General features: G+C 41.8%; 1 long non-coding RNA gene across 1 annotated transcript; it reads right to left on the bottom strand.

Annotated features, from left to right (window-relative positions):
- Positions 1-3,308: 3,308 nt before the first annotated feature.
- LOC120532112 lies at positions 3,309-16,281 on the bottom strand. The gene is made up of 4 exons (XR_005634201.1): positions 15,813-16,281; positions 13,867-13,984; positions 12,625-12,762; positions 3,309-4,340 (listed from the first exon to the last, which is right to left on the bottom strand). It is a non-coding gene; the product is annotated as an uncharacterized LOC120532112 (long non-coding RNA).
- Between the last annotated feature and the right edge of the window lie 10,032 nt (positions 16,282-26,313).

The raw sequence follows: 26,313 nt of genomic DNA, 5'->3' as shown, positions 1-26,313 counted from the left end.
AAGTCACCTACGTAGTTTCATTGACTAAATAATCCCAACATACTCCAGAAGGGGACAAGAATATAAATGTAATGGCAGGAGACAGGCCTGCAATGATATGCTTGTTCACGTGAGAGTACTTGTCATTTTCATTCAGGGCAGCGTTTTATTACAGACGTGGTTTATTCAACACAATTTGAGTAAAAATACATGTGTTTGAGACATTGTAAGAATAGGACCGGATGACTTGCCATGTGAATTAAGTGACACCAGTAACATGAGATTTTCCTCATGGATGTGTTGTGTTGTCCAGCATTAGTCACCACAGACCACAGATCAGAAACGTTGACATCTTTTTCTGAATGAATATACAGGTGCTGGTCATAAAATTAGAATATCATGACAAAGGTGATTTATTTCAGTAATTCCATTCAAAAAGTGAAACTTGTATATTAGATTCATTCATTACACACAGACTGATGTATTTCAAAAGTTTATTTCTTTTAATTTTGATGATTATAACTGAAAGTCCCAAATTCAGTATCTCGGAAAATTAGGATATCAATTAAGACCAATGCAAAAAAAGGATTTTTAGAAATGTTGGCCAACTGAAAGGTATGAACATGAAAAGTATGAGTATGTACAGCACTCAATATTTAGTTGGGGCTCCTTTGGCCTGGATTACTGCAGCAATGCGGCGTGGCATGGAGTCGATCAGTCTGTGGCACTGCTCAGGTGTTATGAGAGCCCATGTTGCTCTCATAGTGGCCTTCAGCTCTTCTGAATTGTTGGGTCTGGTGTATTGCATCTTCCTCTTCACAATACCTTATAGATTTTCTATGGGGTTAAGGTCAGGTGAGTTTTCTGGCCAGTCAAGAACAGGGATACCATGGTCCTTGGTATTGGTAGCTTTGGCACTGTGTGCAGATGCCAGGTCCTGTTGGAAAATGAAATCTGCATCTCCATAAAGTTCGTCAGCAGCAGGAAGCATGAAGTGCTCTAAAACTTCCTGGTAGACGGCTGCATTGACCTTGGACCTCAGAAAACACAATGGACCAACACCAGCAGATGACATGGCACCCCAAACCATCATTGACTGTGGAAACTTCACACTGGACCTCAAGCAACATGGATTCTGTGCCTCTCCTCTCTTCCTCCAGACTCTGGGACCTTAATTTCCAAAGTAAATGCAAAATTTACTTTCATCAGAGAACATAACTTTGGACCACTCAGCAGCAGTCCAGTCCTTTTTGTCTTTAGCCCAGGCGAGGCGCTTCTGACGCTGTCTCTTGTTCAAGAGTGGCTTGACACAAGGAATGCGACAGCTGAAACCCAAGTCTTGCATACGTCTGTGCGTGGTGGTTCTTGAAGCACTGACTCCAGCTGCAGTCCACTCTTTGTGAATCATCAAAATTAAAAGAAATAAACATTTGAAATACATCAGTATTTGTGTAATGAATGAATCTAATATACAAGTTTCACTTTTTGAATGGAATTACTGAAATAAATCAACTTTGTCATGATATTCTAATTTTATGACCAGCACCTGCATCAAGTTAAATATTTTACTCATTTTACTATATATATATATATAACACCCAGCATATGCAAACTTAATAATAACATGTTCATAATGAATAAAACTTTACAACCAATACCTCCCCCCTTCCTGATCACATTGACTTAGCCACCACCCATGTAATTTTTGCTATATATTACCTTTGATTCTTGTAAGTCTAAGCATTATCCTCTGATGAAGGCCCCTGGCAGGGGTTGGAAGCTCAGGAATAAAAACTACTTATGATATGGCAAATATGCAAACTGTATCACAGACCTACTGTATATGTATATATATATACAGTATGTGTGTTTATATATCCCAGACCATCGGGAAGAGTGCGAACTGACGACATGAAGAATTGTCTCCGCATAAATTATAGTCATCCAGACGATGTGGATCTGCATAATTAGATCTGGACCACCTTGTATATATGAAACTTCGTATGTCGAGACATCCCAAGGACCCCCTGTACACACACACACACACACACACACACACACACACATATATATATATATATATATATATATATATATATATATATATATATATATATATATATATATACAGTATATGGTATACATATACATATATATATGTATGTATGTATGTACAGGGGGTCCTCGGGTTACAATGTCTCGACATACGACGTTTTGAGTTTACAACGCTCACTCCCATAAAAACTTTTTAAAAAATTGAGACGCGAGTTTTTCGGCTTACGCCATTAGTGTCGTACTTACAGACTACGTGGGTGAAGTAGTTTGGTTGCGTGCAGCAGAAGAATACGCAGTAACATAGCGTATGAGTGAGGGAGTTGGCACACTAGTTTGGTTGCGTGCGTCACAAGTGTTCCGCTTATGTTGCTTTGTTTTCTGACTTTTTGGCCGTTATCATGGCTCCTAAATGAAAGCCAGAGTCTTCAGATGCTAGTTCTTCGAAGAAGAGGAAAGCCATCACAACGGAAGTGAAATTAGACATTGTAAAGAGATCAGAAGGAATAAAGTTAAGGAATTTTTTTTGTCATTTTTTCTGTTACTACAGTACAGTGTACAGTACAGTATACTGTAATTCCTTTTTCTGTGACTTAGTTGTGTTTTTATGTTCTAGATTATGATTTTGCAAATGTGTAAGGATAGGTAAGCGACTTAGGCTAGAGTGTGTTGCGACTTGGGGTTACATCACTGTTGTAGGTACGGAACTGTGTCGTAACCCAAGAACCCAGTGTACTGTATATATTGTGAACAATAGGGGGCGCCCTCGCTCCCTTGAACCCCTGTCCACGACTCCAGACACCAGGTAAAAGTCCAAATGTTGACTTTATTCTTTTTCTACAGTGTACAAAGCACGCTCTCCTCCACAATACTCATATAAATCACTAATACTAATCACAAACACACAAATAACCAATCCTCCAGCTCCCAGACGCGTTGCCACCCTTCCACCCAGCTCAGCTCGCCGTCTAGGAGTTCCCACAGTCCTTTTATATCTCCTGACCCGGAAGTGTTTCTTCCCAATAGTCCACAAGTCCTTATTCCTTCCGGGTCAGGGTAAATAGTCCCTTTCTTCAACCCGGAAGTCCGTCGCTCTTCCTGTGACGAACCTCCGGGTCACAGGGCACGAAGAAACCCTCGGTCCTCCCTGCAGCTCCCTCCTGTGGCCCCCACGGCATCCAGCAGGGCTTTGCATAAAAACTCCAATGTCCATGATGCCCTGCTGGTCTTCTGGGGACCTCCATGCTGCAAGGAGGGCTCCACCTGGCGGCTTGGGGGTATTGGCCGGGATAAATGGCTGGCCATCCATCACAATATATAATGCATAAGATTTTTGTGTGCCAACGTGGTACATAACTAAAGGAGACAAGCGTATTTCTGCAATACATGGCTGCTATTAATGACAAGTATGATGGGACTCCCCATTTATTACTCAGTTCAAACAATGAAAAAGGAAATTTGTAAGAAAAGAATTTCAAAATCCTCCATTGATAAAGATGGTCCCTGATATGTTTTTAAGATGGAGCTCAGTTCTTTTCAAATGTAACTCTGTAAATGAACAGGGACTTCTGGGAAGAATGCAACTTAAGTACCATGAAACCAGAAGAGGCAGGCTTGTGGCATTAGAACTGGAAGTGATGTTGATCATCTTTTGGTGCTTTCTTAACTTTAAAGGAACCAGAAACTATGGAAGGGGATGTGCTTCATTTTCTATCTTCCCCCGAGTTTCACAGTACCATTACCCATAAGACACCCCAAAAGGCTCACATGCATAGAATAAATGTACTTTATGTTGGTAGAACCCTCTCATTTAAACATTTTCCTCTGCCTCACTCTGCACTCATTACCCCAGAGCCTTCAGAAGCCATTAAAGACAGAAGTTTCAAAGGTAGCTTTCCATCTGCCCATTCCATAGAAAAGCTTGGTACCAAGAGGCTGGGAGGGTCCTTGGCATTAAATTGGTAAACCTTTCCTCACCCAAAGACAATCTGAGGGTCTTGTGGCCCCTTGTCAGGCTTCCCTCACACTTCTTGGTGGGGTTAAGCACTGTGATGATCTTTTGGGTCAACTGGCCAACGCAGAAGGTTTCCATGTCTCTTCTTGCCCTGTGTAGTCCCAGAGCTCCGTATTTGACGGGGTCTACTGTCTCCAGCAGCCCCTACCTTTATATCCAGGAGTTCTCCTTTTCCTAATGTGGTTCTGTCTTTTTCTTAGAGATTTTCATTATGATCGCATGTTACAATGGTGGTGCCCTCGTCTGAGGTAACTTCTCAAATGTCAGGCCATTTGGAAAAATATATGCAGAATCTCTATGACAGATGAACAGAAATCAATTAAAATATTAAATAAAAGCATTTAATGTGATAACATCTCACAAATAACAAAAATGCTGCAGGTGCATTATGGGAGTTACACTGCAGGAATCCGAGTTAACTGTAATTGAGGAATGTTCTGAGAATCAGAAATAAGTGATTGATTTGTGGTAAGAAGGCATGAAGGTGAAATGGAAATGCAGCCACTTGGCTTTGGATTTACAATGTATGTGTCAATGGCAGGATCACAAAATACCTGCAATCTGGCTTTAGCAGTACAGAAAGCATCAATGAATTGCCCCCTTGGTTTGGGGGTTTATGCTGTATCAGAATCTAATGAAGTCCTGCAGCCATTAGAGCTTCTGGTCCCATTTGGTGTAAATAAAAGTTAAGCCCGCTCAAACACCTCGTGAGTGTTATTCAATGAAAGCTTTAGACGAAGCCTCCCATCGACAGATTTCAGTGTCCCCCGGCCATTGCGGTAGGTCAGAGTAAACAGAGGAGATTCTGCTGTGCACAATTCAGCGCGCATGATGGCTTACATATGAGCCACAATCAAATTAGCAAATCGACATTCAAAAAATGAGTCCACACGTGGATAATTAAAGATGAGATATCATCAGCTCAGCAGCCACACAGTTTAAATATTCAGATACTACTGACCGGTCCTTGAATTTTCCAAGAGCATTATTATCTGTCATTAGTGATTATTAGTTCATTGCATGCAGCCATTCATGTAATTTCTTCATTATTTCCATTGCTATAAAAATGTGTGCCACACATTACCAATCTGTAAAAAAAAAAAAAAAAAACTTGAAATGGGAAATAAATCAGCCCGTACTTTAAGAGGCCTTTCCTGCTGAACAGGATAATGGGAAGGCAAACGACATGTGGTGCAATTTGACCAAATGCAGGTAATCGCGTGTGCTCTATGGATTGATATTACAGAGCATCAGGCCCCATATGCTGACCATACTCTCTGCAAAGCCATCTTCAGTATAGCCTGACAAGTGCCCTCTCGTGGGGAGATATTGTGAAAATCATCTCTGGAAGAAACCGACTTCAGCCAGAGAATGTGCCTTATGGACCGGGATTCAAATGACCAGGTGACCAGAGCCATCTTTAATGTGTGTCCCAACCTCCGATTCACTTCAGTTTCTCTTTGTGTAGCTCTCTTCACCGAGTGCTGGCGCAGAGCACTGTGAGACATTCTCAGAGATAATGCAAGTACAATCTGCTAAATACAGAATTAGTACGCATAAAGACGCACATTTGTTTAAACACACAGAAAACAAAGTAGAAAGTGACAAACATACATGGAACTCAACAATGTCTTTCCATTGATTAATTGTTGAACTATGGAGAAGGATAACAAAAACTTTAGCTAGCAGCACCCCTGGAGAAAATAAACCTCTGAGGTGGTGGTCCATGCTACAGTTATAACAAGCAATGTCAGACATGGTCAGGGTAATGGAGACCTCAGCTGACCAACCACCCACCCCATCCTGGGCATTCAATAGCAGAATCTGTGCTGGGCCATCCAACCTGATGACAGAACCTTTCCACCCGTTGACTCCAAAGCTCCCAGTATCTCAGATGACTTTTCCATGGGCAGGAGAACAGTTTGGACACAAAGCAGTGATACCAAGCACCACACCAGGAGATCAAGGTAAGAAACAGAATGTGCAGTGTTACAATGAAAAAACACTCTGGCAACAAGTTGCGATTGTCCCAGATTTCATCCCCACAGGAAAAAAATTGGACCAAGCAGAACAGCATCTGCATTAGTGACAGGCCCACTCATCCTTCAAACTCTCAGAGAGAAACCAATATGTTCCAAGATGGCCGCCTACCTCAGTCCCTCAACAGTCTGCCATTTAACACAGGGAGGTCCCCATAGATTAAAGACCACATAGTTTACGATTTCCTACAGCTTCAATGTGGTGGCTCTGAGGCTAGGGATCTGCACTGGCAATCGAAAAGTTGCCGGTTCGAATCCCGTAAAGTGACTCTACTTCATTGGGCCATTGAGCAAGGCCCTTAACCTGCAATTGCTCCATTCTGGGTATGACGTCGATCTGCATCCAGCCCGGCATGTAGGCCCTTCAGCCTGGAGGGAAAAACCTGTGCGTTGGTCACAGAATTGGCCACCATAAAAAACCTCACACTGTTCCATTCCATCTGCTCTAGTGTGGTGCTGAGATGTCAGCCGTAATCTGGGATCCTCAGTTGGTTTGTCATGTGGTGGGCGCAGCAATGCGCTGTATCAGCTGCTTCCTCCTAACCCCGTCCTCCTATCATCAAGATCCTCTCAACAACAGAGGGGTTTGAAACAAAGAGGTCTGATAAGTCTCATCCTGCGCATTTGCACTGCTTCTAAGGGCCACCAGAAGACCACTAATGAGGCCCCACACATGACCTAGAAAAACGTAAACAGAATAAAAGTGTAATCAACAAGAAAAGGATACCCAACAAGTCAGTTATGTTGTGCCAAAAAAGGATGCAGTAGGAGTATGTTAACTGTACCGGGAGATGAGACAAAACCAAAACTCAAAAAAACAAGGAGGCGGTAAAAAGGCAGAGGATTGAGGTCTAAAGAAACAAACACTCCGAAAACGTTCAATGGATATTGTTGTCAAAACGCTAAAGTGCACAAAGGTCTTTAGCCTTAGAAGATGAAATTGGCTTGTCTTATATCCAAAAATCAAGGATGCCAGTGATGCTAACCTGTATATTGTCTTGGTGATGTCGTGTGATGGAACTCTCTCAACAATATAAAGGCCCTCAAAGAAGCAAAATGATGATCACCTTGCAATTTACAATGACAGAGGAAAAATAAGAACAACATTATGTTACAAATTTAGAACGTTAACCATCACCAAAAGAAAAACTAAAAAACAAGACAAAAAAAGCTCTTATGTGAGCCTGACTTGCTGTCACCGTCCCGCTCCAGTGACAGACTGAGGAGATCGGTCCTCCGCCACACTATGCGACTCTTCAAGTCCACCCTCGGGGGTCAACATTAACATTGTACAAAGTTATTGTCTGATATACCTGCATTGTTATCACTCTAATTTAATATTGTTTTAAACAGTATGCTGCTGCTGGACTATGGGAATTTCCCCTTGTGATTAATAAAGTATCTATCTATCTACCACTTTCATTATATAGTGCCTATTTATCTATCTATCTGACTCATAAGTTGAGAAGGTTATGCTGAAGTCACACTACACGAACGCTCTTTGTTGTTGGCTGATGAATCGTAGCACTGATGATGTCACTTGTCACAATTTCAACAACCCACAAATGAGTCCCTAACTACGGGTGCTCGAGATAGCGGTGTAGCGGAGAAAGTCATGATTTGGAAACACCACTAAAATTGCGTCAGATACGAAAACCAGTGTGACCACCAGATTCCTTGACCTCTAAAACCCCCAAAACTAAGTTTCAAGTATTTTTTAAGGCCAATGAGAAACTATCAAAAATTAAAAAGAAACTCCAATAACAAAAAGAAGAACCCAAAATCCAGTTGGTGAAAATGGCAACAAGTTAAAAATAGCAGAAGGTCAAGAGCCAAAATGAGCACAACGGAGACAACAACAACAACAACATTTATTTGTATAGCACATTTTCATACAAACAGTAGCTCAAAGTGCTTTACATAATAAAGAATAGAAAAATAAAAGACAATAAGAAAACAAAATAAATCAACATTAATTAACATCGAATAAGAGTAAGGTCCAATGGCCAGGGGGGACAGAAAAAACAAAAAAAAAAAACTCCAGACGGCTGGAGAAAAAATAAAACAGGAAAAAATCCAACAAAACTCAGAGCAGACAAAAGGGAGCCACACAACTAAAGCAAAGGTGAACGTAGCGAACGGCTCACCAAAAAGCTGCGTCAATCACAGGAGTATGCAGGACTATCCTGAAAGTCCTACAGACATATTTATAGGGAAAAGACAAAATAACAAATAATACAAAACGATGTGAACTAAGAACAAACACTTAAGCTGCGGGTAAAAAATGATAATAAAGCCAAATTCAAATAAATCAAATACCCAACACCAACAAGGAAAAAGCGTTGGAAGAGATCCGGTGAACTGAAAGGGAATGCCACTCCACTGAAAGAGCGGCCTGCCAAGACTTTAAGAGTCCCCAGGTGCCACAGAATTAACTCATTACGACACCCGAGGACAATTACGCCACAACTCAATTACAAAATGAACAACTATAGAGGAATACAATGAACTAATACAAGATGCTAAAGAAAATAATGAAGCAAGATTAAACCAAAACAGAACATGACGCAGAAAATCTAAAATACAGAGAAGCTAAAAAAGGTATAAAGGATCTGCAATAGGAGATGAGAGTATGAAGCCTTGGAGTTAGGACGTGGTTTGCACTCCCAAGCCTGGCCGATTCAGCGCCATGGGAACTTTCATGTCAGTCTGGGTGGCAGACTTAGGATGGCACTCATTTGAAAGATTCAGAGAAGCATAGCTTTAATATGCTGGAATGTTACTTTTACCGATCGCAGTCTCCACTTTTGTCCTCAGTTTTTTGCTGTGCTTTTTTTTTCCTTCGCCTGCTTTACCAGGAAAATGTTCCTTCGGAAGCTTTTTCGTGTCTCTTTGTTCTGCTTTGGATTCATAATTGCTTGTCAATGAATCACTTGTTTAAAAGCCATGGCAGGAAAGAAAAAATGAGACAGGCAGTCGAAGTTCCACGGTCACCATGTCTCGCTTTTCAACAGCAAAGTGGTTGAGAGCAGGGTGAGATCTAATTGAAGAAGAACTCGCCGTGCAGGAGTGCCGCACTTCACGTGGCTGCCGTGCAAAATGGCAATTGTAAGTTCTCATTAGGCCCCCGCAATCCTCGGGCCAACCTGAAAAGCACTCACTCAGTTTATTGGGGTTATTTGGATAAATCATTTGGTGCTTTTTATGGTTTTTTTTTTTTCGTTCACATAATAGCAACCTGGTAACCTGGAAGCATTTATAATGCTAATTGGCCACTGAAAAGAAAGCCAATGTATTTGTTTGTTGTGAACATGAGAGGGCTACTTCAATTAGGCTGGTCGGGCTTTATTTATTTATTTTTTAATGTTTTTTTTTCTGTAGAACTTCTTTAAGTAGATCTCAAAAAAATGACCGTCTGATTATGGAAGGAACATTCAAAAGACCAAACAGCTCAGGGACAAAAATCATCTTAAGGCACAGAAAGGATCTTCAAAAAGCCTCTGGTCTTCAAGATGCTGTTTTGTCTTTTTGTTTTCTTTGGCCCTCTGTTTCATGTAATATTTCTGAGAACTTCACCATTAATTAAGGCAAATATGAAAGCTGGCAGTAACAAGGGAGACAAATAAAAAAGAACACACAGCTGCCTACCTTGGGTTTTGTAGTGCTTTGTTTGTGAACCCTTCTTAGGACTTGAGTAATCCAAGGCATCAAACAACTTCTGAAAGCTCCTCTGGAGTACTCCACAAATTCATAGCATTCATTACAGAGACATGCCATTGTTGGCCATTTTTATTTTTTCTCTTGTTTTCATTGAAGCGATTGATTTTGTTTACGGGGCTCTCTATCGTAAGCGGACAAAACCCTTCATGCAGGAAACAAAATGACAGAAGGTTTAACAGGCAGCACAGCAACAGTCTACGCCACTTTCCTCCATTTCCACATTTGTGCTTTTGATTACAGGCATGCAGGGAGCCAGAACCTATCTGGGCACCACTGGTGAAGACGGGTGTCGGGGTTCACTCACACATACCCTCACAGTCACCTCCTCCATCCAAGCCATTCCTGAACCAACTTATTCCAGTTCCTGGCATGGATTAGCTTGAGTCTATCTATCCTGGTCACTCTGGGGGTCCCTCTTCACAGACGTCCTCCTCTTTTGGCCCACATGTTCAAATCTCTTTACACTGGACAACCAATTTGTCAAGAGTTTGCTTCCTGAAATGTTTTTGGTGATTATAATAGGCAGCTCCAAGTTGAACACACATTTACTTTCAGAGTGCTGTATCACATATAAATTCAGAGAAACATGAAATTAACTTTTATTAAATTTAGTGTGTTTAACCACTTAATGATTCTGATACATAGCTCGATTGAACCGATGCATTTTCATTTGGACGCTTCTCATTTCAGTGCTCAAGAATAGTCAGCCAGCACTGATGGACTCTGCTAGTCCTAAATTCCCTTTTCCGTCATTACAGTGTCCGGGTGAAACCTTTCACTATGTACATCACTGACTTCACCAAGATAATCAGGGAAGAACTCCAAAGTGTTTTTCTAGCGACATTTCGCATTTGTATGCTTGAGGCATGTCGTTAACCACTTGGACGCCATTCAGTGCTCCGTAATTGCCAAGAAAATCCCTAACAACATGCCTTGTGTGCGATCTCCTCAGGCCCCAGTAGCAGATCTTCAGACTGATTGTCATTGGCAACATGTTTGATTTGTGGGACAACAAAAATGCCTTCCTTAACTTTGGCATCAGTTGTTCATGTCAAATATCCGAATATTTCACCTCCATTGTTTGTAGCAGGCATTTCAAAATACATTCCAACAGATGACACATCACAAACATTAACGCTGAATATGCCCAACAAAGTGCAGCTGTCAGAAGGGCAAAAATCATATTATATTATATTGACAATACTGTGGAAACAATATTTGCCCTCCTGATTTTCTCTTTTTACACAGTTTTCGAGACACAGTCAGTCCTAAGTTAATTGTATCTGCATTAAATTGACATCTTTTCTTTACGTGTGCAATTTAGTGATAGAACAAAATTTTTACAGCAGCTCCTCCAGCACAATGTGAAATAGTAATTGCCCCCTTTAATAAATGGCTGTGCCATATTATTTTCCCCCCAAAGTATTTATTTAACAATATTTTATCAACCAATTTCGGACAGTGCAATAAGACGACTACTGTATATAATTGACATGTGGATTATATGCCACAAGTAATGCAAGTATTTTGTTTTTCATGGGCGTTTTAATGATGTTTGCTGTTGTTCAGTATTGGTGGACTGCAGGACCCCATTGAAGCCCATCGTGATATAAACTTTGTGATCGCTGCTCTCTATAAAACATGACAATAAAAAATTTCACTGCCATCACTACAGACAAAACTAGGTAAATAACAGACAAAAATGATGAAATAAAAATTATTCACATGGACGTGAAAAAGTGAGGATCAAGTGTCCTGATTCTTTTTGTGTAGTTTTTATTGCCATTCATTTTTATCACTAATTTTGTGTCATCATCATATTACTGTTTTGTGGGCACTATTACTAGTCACTGTTAACAAAAAGCCTCCTAATAGACCCACAAAATAGATCAGGACTTTCAGCCCAGGCAGCCTGACCCCAAATTTAATAGGCAGGCTTTGGCCGGAAAAAGGCCTAAAATAGTATTTAGACATTTAAAATTCCAAAACTTTGCCTTAAATGATCAAAATACACAAACACCGCAAGGAAGGGGATCAACTGTCAAACCTCAGACTGGAGAGTCAAAGCAAACAAATAATCTTTATAAAATAAAGAACTGAAGTTCTGTAGTTTTGAGTACTGAAACACCCCCCTTATTCCAACCTGTGTCAATGGCAATGGTATTGAGTTCTACAGTGAATTGTCCAATTTTCTTAGTTAACGTTTAGCAGTTTCTGAAAAGGAATACGTGAAGGACTGACCTAAACTTATTTGAGCAACTTGCAGGAGTGTCCAAGCAAGGCCTCTTGCCATTATAAGAGAAATTATGTATATTTTATAAGGACATATTTTATATAGAACAGTTGTGACAAGAACAGGCCATTAAGCCCAACAAGCTCATCCATCGTGTTCACCTAAAATAACATCTGTCATATTGAGGAGATAGAGACATGACAACATGAGTGTTGAGGCCTCTAAAAACAACTCACAAAGGCTGGCCAGGACCTGCACTCGCCTGTCCGGATGAGGCTCACCCAGTCCCGCTAACTCCCAACTACTAGCAGTAGGCTTTGGCCTTACTAGGCCTAAAACTGAAGAAACTGAAAACTTGATTATTCCAGGTGTCTCATAAAAGGCAGAAACTGTGGAGAACTACAGCTGGTGACCAAAATGCAACATGAATCCTTTATTTATTTAAAAAATATAATAATAAAAACGAGCACAAAAGACAACCCTAAAAAGTAAACAAGTCCCAATGCAATTATTCAAAAATTGTGAACCAAAAGCTGGAGCAAAATAGTGATAAAGCTGCCAACAGCAAACAAAATGGCAATACTCACAAACACTCCACATAACTTCCTCGAAATCCTGCGAAGGCCTCCTCCTATTCAGAATAAATAGCCAAGCAAGGGTCTCAGCAGTAATGATGTCAAGGTGGCCCTGCGTCCTGGGGAATGGTCCACACACACAAGGAGTGTCTGCACATTGAAAGAGATTGTGGATAACATAAATAACATACAAATCTGAAAAATAACAGTTCCAAAATAACAAAAACAATGAAACAGAAGCCAGCGACGCAACCATGGATGAAACACAACATCATCAAATTGAGTTTGAAGGCCCCTACTGTCTACCACATTACTTGATCATTTATTCCATGTGTCTGTGGTTCTTTGTGGGAAGAAACACTTTACAACATTTGCGTAAAAAAATGCCCTTAACAACTGGGATCCACCATATTAATTAGTTTCCTAATTTCAAACACTCCACTCTCCATTTGCTTAAATTGATAAGGCTCACCTGCATTAGTCTCTTCTCATAGCTCATACCGCTGATGTTGCGTAACACTACCTTGTTTTAATTGTTCCTAGCATCCTTCATAATGAAGTTGTTTGTTTTCATTGTAGATCCGAAAGCCTGGATGCCAACAGCTGTGTGCCACCATCATATATAGGTGGCTAACATTGACACAATTCTTCACATGACTCAAATCGAGTGTGGCTGTCATGAGCGACACCGTCACAAAATGGCCTCACCAGAACAGCAATAAAAATATAAAATACTACAGAAACAAATATGATTGGTCCAAATGTGAAGTAGATTCATGATAAGACCAGATCTGGGTTAACATGATGTTAGACAGAGGAGGTCACATGGTAGCCAGCTGTTGCTAGGTAACGGGCTCCCCAGAACTTGACACTTTAACTGTAGATCCACTGTATTTCAATGCTCCATATTTTTCTAGGATAATAAATAATTCAACATAATGGGTATTTGTAACGTCTCAGTAATTGGTGAAACACTCTTTTCTTTTTTCTTTGTTGCTAACAGTAATGGCTTTTGTACACAACCCTTTGCATAATTGTTGATGCTGAGCCAATAAATAAACAGAACAACCTACAAATCTGAGATAATTGATTAATTGCCCTTGCATTAGTTTGGATTAATTGGTATGTAATGTTTTACAGTCATAAAATCAGCTGAAAAGGTTCCATTAACAGCACAGGGCACCAGAATTATTCTTTGTAAAAGTATAAATTCCCAAATGATTTGGCTTATTACAGTGTGCCAGTTCTGACTACCTAAGAAGTGGTACTTGAAGTCTGTGGGTTCAAATCCCTGCCAGCTGTGCGGCTCCCCTTGCAAACATCAATGCAGATGTTCTTAAGTGCGTCTGGATCGTCTTCAGCATGGATGGCACTACAGTAAATGAGATAGAAATGTAATTATTTAAAAGGAAGGAAGGAAGGAAGAACACAACAGAGCATTACTTGTCACTGCGTTTATACTCTTGGCACCTGAAGGTCAGTTTGCAGGACACCTTGTGATGTGTAGACCTTTAATAGACCTACCTATCCTGAAGCTGCTTTTTGAATGACGGGATAACAAGAAATGGGAGTTGGAGTCTCCATCAACGGCACTGGATCTAAGCAGGCCAAGCTTTGAGTAAGAGGTAACCGAATCTTCATAATCCAGCCAGTTTCTCGTAGCATTCTCTTGTAATATAACTACTCCAGACAGATTAACAGACAACCATTTCCATGATCACTGTTATGAAGTACAAAAAAACGTAATGCTTTTAGGGTAACAGAAATTCACTCTTATCAAATATTAGAATAGAAAAAATCCAAGGGACAACTACAGTTGAACTTAACGCAGACATAAGAACCTGGGGGGATGTAACACAACTTCTGGGCCTGCTGGAAACAGCGACTCAGCACCCGTGTAGATTTAGTCAAGCGACAAGTAAGAAGAAGTGTAGCGATGGGTAAAGCTGACGTCACATTATGTGACTTATAGCCGCTGAGTATGTCAAACTCTTCGACTGTTGTTGCTGATCTCCTCACCAGACATGACAAATTAAAGGGCTGAAAATCCCCAAACAGGTCACATTTACCAATAGTACGCCAGACGTCCAGCACAGTCACACTTGCCCCTTTTTTCTAACGGCCAATCCAAGCTGTGGACTAGTCAGAGTGAGTTGCTGGGTATGTCACCTTACACAGCCGGCCTTCTCAGGAGTGTGCCGCACACTGCCTCCAACTCACTAAGATTATTTCAATGAAGGCTATGACTGAAAAGCATTGAAAAAGTTGTCTAATTTGACACGGCCTTTAGGAAAATGTGAAGGGTATAACACAAGGGGACTAATCAGGAAGGCCACCAAGGACAGCTATAAAATCGTCTCTGATCAATCATCCATAATATTAGCCTGGGTACTTTGCCTCAGCAGCCATACCACATGCACTTCAGAAGAGGTCATCCACCTGAAGCTCAGCCTCTCCAGGCTCGGTCAGTACTTCGAGACCAACCAGGAAAAGCTTGGGTTCCTGCTGAAAGAGGTGTTGGTGAGGTCTGCAGGGGGTTCTTACCTTGTGGTCTGTGTGTGTATCCCAACACCCACACTGTGCTGTAAAAATGGCATCAACCTTTGGATGACATGTAAAACCGAGGTCCTGACTAAATGTGGACATTAAGGATCCATGGGCATCCTTTGTAAAGAGTAGGGCGTATCCCAACGTCCAGGCTAAATTTTCCACCATGGCCTAGTCATTCTGGCCCCCTAATCATCTCATCTCTAATTGTCTCTAACTCTCTCTCACCACTTCACCACCTAACATCTCATGTGTGGTGAATGTACTGGTGCAAAAATGGCTGCCATTGCACCGTCCAGGTGGATGCTACACATAAGTGGTGGATGAAGTGGCTCCACATTCGCTATGAAGAAATGCTACGTAAATGTAAAGAATTATTATTATTATATCATCAACAGCATTTTATGGAATTTCAAACAAAATGAAACATTTGACAAAAAAAATATTCAAATGCTGATAACAGTTTGATATAAGGTATGACTCAGCTGGAGCCAAAATGGACCTTTTCTCCTTAACACTAAATGCTATTTTTGACCAAAGCTTTAACACCACAGACATCCCAGGAGACCTACGTCTATCATGAAACCTGCTAATGGCAGCATTAGGCTATAAGGAAGTGAAAGATTTGCAAAGATAGAAAACAAAATGGTTACCAGATGCAGAAGGCATAGAGGAAAAAGTGCCACCGTCTTGTAGATGATCCCTCTTCCAGGAAAAACACCCACCAATTCATAAGCGTGATCCTGTGTGAAGGAGTTCCCTGTCTGTGGACTACTGTCATTTTCCAGCGTTATTTATGAGATTAAATATTTTTGTTGGCCGTCACTACAAATTACATAGGTTAGGTAACGTATGCAAATAATATCATAATATAGATGAAGTGCTCCTTTAAAGAAGCTCTTGAGTGTCCTGTAAGGGACTGATGTCCTCTCAAGCAGTGGTTCCAGTTTCCAGCCCCCTCCAATGGCCTAAAACAGGACCTAGAAAGAGTCCAGAACAAATAGACCCAACAACAGAGACATGGAGGACTGGTGTTAGGAAATGGTAACTGGCTCCCAAGTTCAGTTTCCTGACAGACGTTATCATCTCTCATCTGTTTTGAATTGTGTTTGACTCTCAGATCCCGTATTTCTTCTTATTCTTTTGAACTCTAGGTCTTTATGTTCTGTAATTTCCTTTTGTTCATATTCTTGTTATTTTAAGTTATGATTTTGTTGACCAACAACCCATGTTGTTTTTTTCGTGGGTGCTGCCATTTTGTGGCTCAGTTGCCATAAGCTGTAAAACTGTAACAAGATCTCCCTGAGCATATTGAAGGCAACGTCCTGTTTGCATGTTCATCCAAGATGGCACATAATTTGTCTAAAGCTTTCGTGAGTAGTTTCTCGATTTAAATCTCACGATTTGAGTTTTGGTTTGGTGGCATGTTTTGGTAGAATTCCTGGTGTTGAATTTCATCTCCTGAACCAGAATCGGGTAATCTATTAGGTGACATCATTTGAGGGGCGTCTTTTGTATAAGTTAAGGAGCACTTCCTCCAGATATAAGAGTGTTGTTGTCATACTCTGATGATACTGAGTGGGTGCTGTTACCCGCTGGGTGTCACTTAGGAGAGTAAAAGTGAAACCCAAGGGGTGCACACTCTTTAAAGTCGACAGTATATACACAACAGTGTGCTGTTTTTTTGCTACTGAAGGGACACACACTCTGGACCCAGAGGGGCAAACCCGCTTGTCGAAGTCCAATAATATCAACTACCCTCTATGGACAAAGAGGAGCGACGCTTGTGCACCCCACCTAGGACTCCAAAAGGCCGCACTGTTGTGATCGTTTACCCTTGCGTCCTGCCGATTTCCATCCTGAGCCAAAGCAAGTTGGTTTGCACAGACGTTCTCACTTTGAGTTCTCCAACCGCCTCAGTAACTCCAACTTGTGGAGGTTCTTTCACTGCTGTCTCTCAATTGACCCAGCGTGTGGGTGCTGGTGTGCACCCCACAATGGACTGGCATCATGCCATGGCATCACATTTCCTGAATCATGTTGGTCAGAGGGTGCTGAAGCTTTCTCCAGAAGGAATGAGCCCTGGAGAGGACGCCTTTTACATACGCCGGTGGTCGCCCGGTGTTTTCTTTTCAATCTCTGATGCACAAAACAAATCACGAGTGTGTTTTGTGTACCTCGATTTCTGTTTGATGGCTTGAGATTTGTTTTTCTATATTTGACTTCTAAATCTCTTTGCTAGAGGGCACTGCGTCCCCCCCTCTTGCTCTCTCTCTCTCTCTCTCTCTCTCTCCCTGCCTTGCACATTATAACATTTTGAAAGATTTGTGCCGAGAGAAATCCTGGGAAGGAGCCAGCAGAATGAATAGAAGGAGGCCGGCAGGCTATTTGAATACTGATGCGCCCCCTCAGTTTCTTCCATTTTCATTAATGACATGCTCATCAAGGGCAGACAATGGGACCAACTGCCTCCCATTTGGTACGCGCCTGTCACGGTGTGTGTGTGTGCGTGCGGGTCCGACGCCGTGCTGTCAGGCCGTGGCTGCAGTTAGAGACCCGCGTGCTAATGAGAAGTGCTCCCTGCCGTCAGTGCAGACAGGTGCTTCCGTATCAGCGACATGCTCCATTCCCTTTCCCTAAACTGCTCTCTTTCTCCTTTTCCAGAGCCCTGTCAGACACCATGAAATGCAGAAATTAACAGCCCCATCATGTCGTGCAGGCTGCAGCTTGCGGAGAGAGCAGAAAATCAAGCTGTCACGCCGGCTGCAGTGATAAAGCCACAGGGCTCTTCTGCGTGGATGGCCTATAATAGCATGTGCCAGACAGCGAGATGGATCACAGGCCTGGCATATTAGCTTCAGATGCATTCTAGCACAGCTTTTAATGGCTTCTTTTTTGGTTTCGTGTTGGTCGAGGCCAAAGCCCAGTCCTCATCTCGCATTCTTGAACGCCAGCACTCGGCGGAATTAAAGTCGCTTCCAGATATTGCCTTCATTTTTGATTGTGTGCCGAACTGGAGGCGTTTGAACGAGAGCCTCGTCTTTGAAGGCGCATTTGAATTTTCAGGTTTTACGTTCTCGCTGTGTGAAGCTGTGACTGATGAATCAGTTTGAGTGCTGGGGCCCATTTTAATCGCCGGAGTCAGTCTATTTTCAGCGGTCGAGGAGTCAAACGTGTCCAGCTTATTCATCGCCTTCTCCTTGTCAGCCTATTCATTCTTCAAAAAAAAAAAAATCAAACTCCACATTTGTGAATGACTGAAGTCACCAGGAGGTGCCAGCAAGGAGGAGGAGGATTGGAATGGAGCAAAAGTACACAAAGCTGAAAGATCTCAACACCACATGCAGATTTGGGCGCAGCACACCGTGAAGCCTCCACGCTGAACCATCACTTTATGAGCCCACCTTTTCTGTCGGTCGGCAGGGAGCAGGAGGGGGACAGGATGCCTCTCTGTCGATGACACATACCCAATTCAAAGTCACCTTCACTGCGCACAACTACCTATCGACATCACTTTGGTGTAGAAGAAAATTGGGGTACCAGGAGAATATCGACATGAATCCAAAGAAAGCTGTCCATGGATCTGTGAGGCCATAGCACTAATTATGCTACACTGCCACCCTCACTAATACGGTAACATTCTCAACTCGCCTAACCCAGTACTGAGGGCACCGTGGCAGCGTCAGGCACAACACAACGCTAGTTCATCACAAAGCCCAGTGACATACACACCCCCAGACTGGGAGAGAAAACATCAGGCGAACATGCGAACAACACCCAGGCACAGAACTCATCGTACGTTACTGTCAAATTACAGGCGGCGCTCCGGTTACAGATACGAAGAAGCAAATTTTTCATTTCAATTTAATTTCAATTCATTTTAATATAGACTTCCTTTTTTGAAAACTTACAAGCAAAGCACATTTGTTTTGATGTGAAGGAATAAATGTCATGGCTGGGAGTCTGAAAGTACGTAAGTTCTAAAACAAAAGCTCTTCCAAAAATGCCCACTAGAGGGGGAAATCCTGTTGAAAACCCTGGCTAGACACAAAAAAAGGGGCTGGTAGAATCTTTACAAAATGAAAGTATAATATCAAAAAACATCTTTTCAATAACAATGAAGCTCCGAGGAGCACAAAGGCAAAAGGATTTGCCCTAAACAAGAATTTAATCCAATTCAACCAGAGTCCCAATGCAGAAAGTCAAAAACTGAGCATTGTCAGGGATGCCAGGGGCAACGACCCGGCCGGGACGTCGTGAGGGACCGGATGTGGGTCTGCGCCTACCCTGGATCACGTGGGGGCCTCCTTCCTGGTTGCTTTGGGGGCCACGGGTTGAGGGCATGGAAGCCCCACCCTGCAGGGGCCCGTGGTCACCGCCAGGAGGCACCCCAATGCCTTGGGGACCTGTTGCTTCAGCACTTCCGCCACACCAGGAAGTGCTGGGGGGAAGATTTGGAAGGACACCCAGAGAGCTGCCGGGAGAACAGCTGGCACTTCCGCCATGCTGGGGCATGGCCAACGAGGGAATGCCGGGAACCACCTGGAGCTCAGGTGTCATGTATAAAGGGGGCCGTCTCCCTTCATTCAGGGCTGGAGTCGGGTGGAAGAAGGACAAGGCACGAGAGGAGTGTGGAGGCGGCCCGAGAAGAGGCATTTGTGTGGCCAGGCTTGTGTGTTGGGGTTTGTGCACTTTTGGACTGGGTCTTAGTGACCATTTATTGTAAATATTATTGTAAATAAAACGTGTGGTCGTGAAGAACAACATGTCCGCCTTTCTGTGTCCGGGTCGGCTCCACAGCATGAAGTGAAAAAAAAAAAAATACAATGAACCAAAAACACAAAGCACAAGAAGTCACTGCTACCTTGGGCCATCAAAATGAACCCCCAGCAACTTTGGAAGACCCTCTGGATTTACAGGGTGAAGGACAGCTTCTAGCAGTGAATGGCAGGCGGCCCCATCTCTTGGTGGACCACCAAAAAAACACATGGAACATAACACAAGCAAAAAAATACAGCAGATAATTAACATAAATAAAGGTCTCAACCAAGAATGAAAAGGACGTCAAGCAAGACTTCAAGCCCCAGGCAGGCTCAGATAGAGTCAGGTCCATACAGTAAGAATTTGGACATTGACACAATTTTCATCATTTTGGCTCTGTATGCCACCACAATGGATATGGAATGAAGAAATCATTAACTGATGGATCTGTAGACTTTCAGCATTAATTCAAAGGGGTTAACAGAAATGAGATAGAAGCCATTTTGAAATGACAACCATTTTTGTACACAGTCCCCCCATTTTCAGGGGCTTATAAGTATTTGGACATTTGATTGATAAGCTGATCCTCAGCCAGGTGTGAGTAAGTCCCTCAGTATTTTATTAATTATTAAGTAGGTAGAAGATCTGAAGCTGACTCCAGGTGTGGAATTTGCATTTGGAGGCTGTCATTGTTAACTCTCAATATGAGGTCCAAAGAGTTGTCCATGAAAGTAAAAACAGTCCATCATTAAGAAAAGAAAAGAAAAGAAACCCATCAGAGAGATAGTAGAAACGCCAGAAGTGGTCAAATCAACCGCCTGGTACATTCATAAAGAGCAGGAACGCACTGGTGAGCTCTGCAACCCCAGAAGGCCTGGACAACCATGGAAGGTAACTGTGCAGGATGACAGCAGAATTCTTTTAGCCAAATCATGAACACTCTCTGGGAGGTAGGTCTATCATCGCCAAAGTCTACAATCGAGAGAAGACTTCATGAAAGGGTTCACCACAAGGTGCACACCACTGATAAATCCTCAAGCATAGGATGGACAGATTAGACTTTGCCAGAAAAAAACATTTTTACAAAGATTGTCCAGTTCTGGAACAATTTTGGACAAAGGAAACCATGATCAACATGTAAAAGAATGTTGGAAAGAGAAGAGTATGGAGAAGAAAAGGAGCAGCTCATGATCCGATGAACACCACATCATCTGTGAAACATGGTGGAGGTAGTCTTATGACATGGGCAGGCCTGATTGCCAATGGAAGTGGGTCGCTGGTGTTTATTGATGATTTGACTGCTGGCAGAAGTAGCAGGATGATTTCTGAAGTGTACAGGGCTATACTGTCTGCTCACCCAAATGCTGCAAAACTGATAGAACAACATTTCACAGTACAGATGGACAACGAGCCAAAATATACTATGAGAGCAAGTGGAATATTCGTCAATGGCCAAGTCAATCAACTGACCTCAAACCGACTGGACATGAACTTCACTTGCTGAAGACAAAACTGATGGCAGAAAGTCCAATGAACAAGCAGCACCTGACGCCCGCGGCAGTAAAGGCCTGGCAAAGCAACAGTAAGGGTGGAAACTCCACACTTGGAGATGACCATGGGTTCAGACTTCAGGCAGGCATCGACTGGAAAAGACCTTCAACAAAATATTGAAAATGATCGTTATAATCATGGTTATGTTAGTTTGTCCAAATACTTTTGAGCCCCTTAAAATGGGGGGGCCATGTATAAAAATGGCTTGTACAATGTTTTTTTGTTAAACACCTTAAATTGAAACTGTAAGTCTACACTTCAATCACATCTTGATTGCTTCATTTCAAGTCCATCGGGGGGTGCACAGAGCCAAAATGACAAAAACTGTATCACTGTCCAAATACTTATGGACCTAACTGTATAATAATACATAGACGCCATCATTGACAGTGAAGAACAGCACTGATGTACCCAGGAGGCAGTGCCACAGCTGCCACCACACAGTGAGCTCAGTCATAAGCTGGCGGATTTCATATTTCATGAGTTGTCAAATAAATACATAAATGAAGAAATAATTAATAAGCAAATACATAAAAAAACATATTTAATGACGCATGTACTGTTAGAATTTATGCTCACTTATCATTGTGTTTTTAATATATTTTGCCACATTTCACAATACATTAGGGTATTTATTTAATTTGGCCTAAAATATTCATCTGTAATTGTGGGCCAGGGTTTTGTATGGCTTCTCCCTTCTTGTTCTATGGTGGATAGACTTTTTGGGACATTTCCCCCTATAAATATGCAGCTTCTTTACTGTATAGATTCTTTTTAACATGGGCTGCAGTGTAATGTCCATTTTTCTCTTACACTGACCTTTAACAACACTTTGGTGCGCAGCCCACACTTAATTCTATATCATGTTACTGTTTCAATGCTACCGGAGCAACCTCCTAAACTAACGCACTTAGTCCCTGTGGGAGAATAAATTGAAATGCAACCCAGAGAAATGGACAATTAATTCAGTTTAGCATTCAAGATATTGATATTAAAAAATGTAATAAGCCAAAGCAAAAGCAAATCAAGACGAGGCATCCACACCATACAACCCAATAGTGCTAGATGTTGAGTATGTCGGCTGGCACTGCTCTTGAGCTCTTCTGCACCTTTTATGTATTTCAGTCATGGTGGCAGTGGAAGACCCCTTACTTTGTTCATCGGCTGACCTTATAAAGATTACAGCGAGCATCTCCTTCCTTATCCCTAGCAGCGTCTGGTCCAACACCAGTCCTGATTCCTTTTGCCCTGAGGTGGCATACTGTCTCTTATCTGGGGCTCATAAAAATGGTTCTTTCCTGGTGGTCTGCCTCACTTTTGAAGTTCATAAAATTAATGATATTCCTGACATCAGACTTTGAACATGCTCTAGTGTGGCATTGCTTGGGTAATTTGGCCCTCAGAATCTCGGGGTTGTAGTTGTTGTGAAACCATCAACAGGTTCTTATCTCTTTTAGCACACAGCCAAGCAACATCCATATAACAGCATTCCTAAAACTCTGGACGGACTTACTATGCCTCAGAGTGTTTAACAAATTTCATTTCATTTCAAATACTTAAAAAATTATTCAAATATTCAGACAATTCTTATTTGATTACAAAAGCAAATGTAAACGGGGAGACTTCACTGATAATATAGCAGGTTGTTTTAACATTGAAAAAGTAATAAAGGGTCTTTTGTGAAATTCCTCAGGTTACACTCGGAGTCAAAGCAAGTTCTGCTGCACTTTGGAATTTTTGAATTGGAAATCAAACCCCACTTTCAGTTAGGCCTTTGCAACATGTGAGGCCCGCTTCTTGAGTTTGGGAACAGGCTGACGTAGATACATATTGTTCAGGGCAGTGTGGCGTCCTGGTCTGATTCTGGATTCCAGTCCGCAACCATTTTGTGTTTTGAGAGCTCTGAGGTACAAAGCAGTGAGAGTTGCAGGTCATTGAAAAGAAGGAGAATTTAGACTTTTACAGTTTTAACCGAATCGATTTCTTTGCAGCTTGATAACATTTTATACTTATGTTGTAATCTCTTCATTAGTTAGTTGTTTATTTTCTATTAAAATTGTTCAGCAGTACAATGATGCACTGGATACCACAACTGCCTTACACAGGAGATTTCCACATCGTAAAGGCTTGTGTATCAAGTGACCCCTTTACGCAGCAGACGCACACATGTGGATTACATCAGGCATTGGTTCCTACGTTGTGTCCAACGCTAACAGGACAGGCTCCAGCACTTTTTTTATCATGTAATGGATGCACAAACGTTTGCCACTAATTTTTCACTTTCGACAGCTCTAGGAGACTGAAAAACAGCCATCTTAGGTAATCAAACCAAAGGAGAACTCCCCATACTCAGGTCACTCTTTGAGTCAACAAAAACATTGTGGAAATGCCACTAGCAGCAAACGAGAGGCACTGGAAAAGTTTCTTAAATAAAAGAGACTCTCAGAAACAGTGCCAGTTTGAGCCCGGGGAGACGTTTTCCACAGATTACGTTGAGCCCGGGGAGGCGTTTTCCACAGATTACACTGAGCTTGAGGAGGCGTTTTCCACAGATTACATTGAGCTCGGGGAGGCGTTTTCCACAGATTACATTGAGCTCGGGGAGGCGTTTTCCACAGATTATGTTGAGCTCGGGGAGGCGTTTTCCACAGATTGGACGTCCACCACTGTTTTCAAGTTTCCCTGAGAATGGATTACAGAGGCTGAAAGGTCATCTCTTTATCACTCCTTGATTTGCATGTTACTTATTAGTAAATAAACAGGGAGCTCTGGTGAAGTGTGCAGATAACATATGAAGACAAACACAGGTAAGTATGAGATGTGCAGGTACATCATTTGTTTGTTCGTGTATTCATTCATTTTCCTGTTTCCACTTAAAACAATCTGGGCCTGTTGGGTTAATGAGTAATTCATTTATTTCTTGTCCAGACCGCGGTGGCTTGTTGGGTGAGTAATTCACTTGTTCCTTGTCCAGACCCCTTTTGGCCAGGGTGCAAGTCCATCTCGCTACTTCATGGAGTCACAGAGCCAGGATTTGAACCCCAGCATCTGGAGTGGGGAGGCGCTTGAGCTAATCTGTGTGTCTCCTTGCTGCTCTTAATTACATAATGTGATTGCTGGTTTTAATGAGCAAGGCAAGTAAAGAAGTGAAATATAGATAATATATTACCTATTAATATTTTAATTAAGAACCTAAATCTAAAATGGCACATAATCCACAAATTACATTTAGCACTACAATCATTTTCATTAAGTATTTTATTCAACTTTCATTCTTGGATTCTGTTGTTAAATTGAGTGACTTATTACTTTTCATAATGCTATTATTATAATAAATTGCATAGCAATTATAATATTTCTACTTCATGTTATTTTCCTGCATGATGGTTGTCTGCTGTCTTGGATCGGGAACATTTAAGGACAAATTTCTTCTCTAAGCCATCATTTTCCGCTAATGCCTTCTGCCATAAGTCGTCATATAATTAAAACTGGTGATGGGTTCAAAATGTTCTAATTTAACTTCATCTTCTCAGGGAGGATTTGTAACGGATCTTCAGAATTTTAATTCACATGTGTCAGGAAGGGACAGGCCAGACTCCTACGGATGGCAAACTGAGAAGAGCGGAAGTCTACTGAGCCACCCAGGGCAACATGCAGCCCAAAGTCAACCATTTGTCAAAGACAAAGCGAGTGCTTTGCTCATGAGGAGAGACTGCAGGAGCTGAACTTTTGGCAGATGGAGATGAAGATGAGAAGTGTTTAAAATCATTAAGGGAGTTAACAAGGTGGATTGAGGATGCTACTTTAAAATACATTCTATAACAAAAACACGGGGATGCCGTTAGCAGCTTGTTAAGGGCCGATTTCACACAAATGTTACAAAGTTTCCTTCGCACAAAGAACCACAGACACATGGAAGAAGTTACCAGGTAGTGAGGAGGGGAGCAAGACTTCAGGGACCTTCAGTTCTCAACTTGAAGGATGAGCTTGTTGGGCTCAATGGCCTGTTGTCATTTGAACTGTTCTAATCACGTATGGAAAAACTGTTAAATAGAAATTGGAAAGAAGTCATTTGTGACCTGGAAATTCCAAAGGAACGTTCTAAAGAGCTGTCAGCAAAGAATGAAAGTGAGACAAACAAAACCCCAAAATGAATTCCAAATATCGAGTACATGAACAAGCAAGTCAAAACTCCGCCAAAACAAAATCAGTTTAAGAAGCTTCTTGAGCCTCCCCAGCACTATGAAAAGAAGCATCGAGACTTTCTCTTGGGCACACCATGTTTACAGTGGCAACTTGACGACGTGACACGTCATTGGACTGGCAATGGATGTCGCTGCTGTAGACAATATGGCGGTGCCCATTAAACAAAATGGCATAAAACATACAGGCAACAAATAAATCAAGTTAGACAAAATTTTGATCCAAACGACATATTTAAAATTATTTCAAACTCTACAAGTGATTCAGAATATTGATTTAAAAAAAAAAAATGATATGTATAATGATGACAAAGATATAAAGTTTAATGATATTAAACACAAGTCTCTCCACTAAATCTTATAATAAAGGGAATGCAGGCCTGATAAATGTTTCCTTTTCCCCAATTTATATCAATCAAATCAAAATCAATAAGCTACCTGACGCTGGTGTCCCCTGAAGCTGCCTGCTGGGCACTCTTGTGTAGGACCAGACCGTTCATATTTACCTTTGTCCACAGGCTCAAATCCAGGTTGAGCCCCTCTACATGCCCCCCAGTGTTTTGTCTTTGTGTTTACACCGTGGATATTGTAAAAGACGTGACTGCAAGAGCCACCACCACAACCCTCTGGTGCCCATCAG

Source organism: Polypterus senegalus, chromosome 7 (assembly GCF_016835505.1).
Source record: "Polypterus senegalus isolate Bchr_013 chromosome 7, ASM1683550v1, whole genome shotgun sequence".
Taxonomy (NCBI): domain Eukaryota; kingdom Metazoa; phylum Chordata; class Cladistia; order Polypteriformes; family Polypteridae; genus Polypterus; species Polypterus senegalus.
The sequence above is the reverse complement of the archived record's forward strand: the minus strand, read 5'-3'. Positions and strand labels throughout refer to the sequence as shown.